Raw genomic sequence first — 2,648 nt, forward strand, 5'->3', positions numbered from 1 at the left:
CAAACATTAATGCCGAGCAATCCAATCCAGTTACTGCAGCATGCATTATTCATGGGGCAATAAATTAGATCAACTGTTTCATTCATTCAGCGTCAGAGAAAATGCGCGCAAATGTGACAGAGAGAGTAGCGGGTGTTAGAGCCCGTGCAGGTGCATGTGTTAGTCACATTCAAGTCTGCTCATTGTGTGTTTGTCGTGTGTGAGCGGTGACCATGGAGACGGAGCTCTGGGAGGAGTGCTCACGTTATTATGGTGATGAGAAAAGCATCTGATCTGCCACCATAGGCAAAACATATCTTATGTGCCAACATACCAAACATAATTACAAGTATTATTCATGCATTAATAACATGTCATACGCTGTGCATTGATAATATTAATAGGGTGTGTGTGGCTCTATAAATCACCCTGAAATTAGCATATTTGTGATACAAAAGCATGTTTTTCTTTTGTTTTATCACGCTACAAAGGATGCAATTCTCCATATAGACATTGTCTTTTGTTCAGGTCATAAATCAATATTGTTTTGTTCTGTCAAAACACACACATACACACTGTACACACACTGTATTCCTCAGTCCTTTGTTCACCTAACTGTGGATGTATGTAGCCTTAAGAGGCTATCTCTCTGCAGCATCAAAGCTAAAGAGGGAATCAATAAAAGCAGAGAGCCCCATTCATCAGAAAGCACCTCACTGAGAGCAGGGGTCGGACACGTGAAAACACACTCACACATAAATAGCCTGAAGATTAAACAACTGGGTTATTCTACATATTTGACACCAATTACATCCCCGGCAGGTACATGGTGTTACATATGCGTTCCACTTCTTTAAACATGTTTCTTTGCACAATTTTTCTCAGCTATCACATGTGAGTCAGGAGGGATGAGATGTTCTGGTGTTTTATGGGGAGAACAGAGAGTCTTTGTCCACTCATTGGCCCACAGTCAGGATTGTATTATCACCTTCACAATGAACTCTGCTCAATTAGCGGCTGAGTGACCCAATAATAGAGGAAAAAGACCGTCAGTTTTTCCAGTTGGCTTCCATAAATTTTCCACCAACTTTGTCATACCCATATCCTTTAGAATGAGCTGTTCTCTGTGGGGGAAGTTATTCAGCTGCTGGAACAACTTACTTCCTCTGTACATGTTAAATCATAAACCCTATTCAGACAGAGAGAGGGAGAGACTTCCTACAGTCTGTGTTTCCACCCTACAATAGCTTCCTAGATGGCAGGTCCAGGCTCAAAAACAGGATGGGTGAAATAAATCTTAACAGGTCGCAGGGACTTCTTCCTTTACTGCTGAGCTGGAAAAAACAGGATAGGTGCCTCAGTGGAGGCTGCGGTGAAGGATTTGATTTTCTTATCACTGCAAATGTAAAGGTAGACAGAAAATGGCGAGAAATGGTGCTTTGTATTGTGTAGCTGGTTTGATTGAATTCTGTCAAATGCCAAACACATAACACACCTGTCCAAAACAAAAAGAGGGACAAAACATATGGTTAAATAAAACAAAAGCATGTAGAAAAGGTGATATTCACAGAATTCAAGCAGGATACAGTCTAAAACACTAGAAGAAAACACAAAATTATATGGCTTAAACTAATGATTAGTTTCCTGATTAATCAATGAGTTGTTCGGTTTATAAAATGTCAGAAAATTGAGGAAAATGTCAATCACTGTTTCCCAAAGCCCAGAGTGATGTCTTCAAATGTCTTGTTTAGTCTACAGCCCAAAGGTATTCAATTTATTATCACAGAGGAGTAAAGAAACCAGAAAATATCATCAAAATAGCTGATGATTAATTTAACAGTCGACAAACAATTGATTGACTAATATGTCTGTAATAAAAACTTTAACATATAAATAAAATATTTAAATAACTAAATTATGTTTCAGAACACAAGACATTGGCTTCCCTTCAACATATTTTTGCACTCAGACCAGCTATTTGTGGTCAACAATCCACAACAGATTAGATATAATCAGGTTTATGTAATCAGATTACAGAAAAATAGGTATATATAATCAGCCCACATTAGATTTGAAAAATGTCAAGAATCTTTTTGTCATCTGGAAGTTATAAAAAAATGATAAAAAAAAAAAAAATTCTAATGGTAAACAATGTTCCATTAACTCATAAAAAGCACATCTGACATATGTGGTTTCTAAGACAGTTGCTCCACAAAAAAAGAACCCGATGCAAAAATGTATTTTATTTGCATTGAAAATGTTTCAAGATGTTTAAATAGAAAAAAAGAATACTCGTGAAACTCATTTTTTGTGGCTAAAACCAGTTTTTAAGTACAAGATGCAATTTTTCAGTGTTGGATTTTCAAGTATTCCAAAAGCCCTGTTTCAACCCTGTTTCACCAAACTTATCTAAAGATGTGTTCTTGCATGAAACACACCTCTAACCTGAGTTTTCCAGCAGATTATGAGTCAAAATTAGTTGAAATCTCTTTTTCACTTATCTTTGCATGTCTTTGACCACACTGAGGCAAAGCACTCAGAGGCACCTTGATTAAGAGTAGAAGGTATGCAACCCTGATCTGTTCGTCCCGCCCTCGCTAAACGCTGATTGGCTTAGGCGTATCAGTGCGGCCTTCTATTGGATGCTACTGCTGTCAGTTTTGTCCTCC

This window comes from Lutjanus erythropterus, chromosome 14 (assembly GCF_056507025.1).
Source record: "Lutjanus erythropterus isolate fLutEry1 chromosome 14, fLutEry1.hap2, whole genome shotgun sequence".
Classification (NCBI taxonomy): Eukaryota; Metazoa; Chordata; class Actinopteri; order Lutjaniformes; family Lutjanidae; genus Lutjanus; species Lutjanus erythropterus.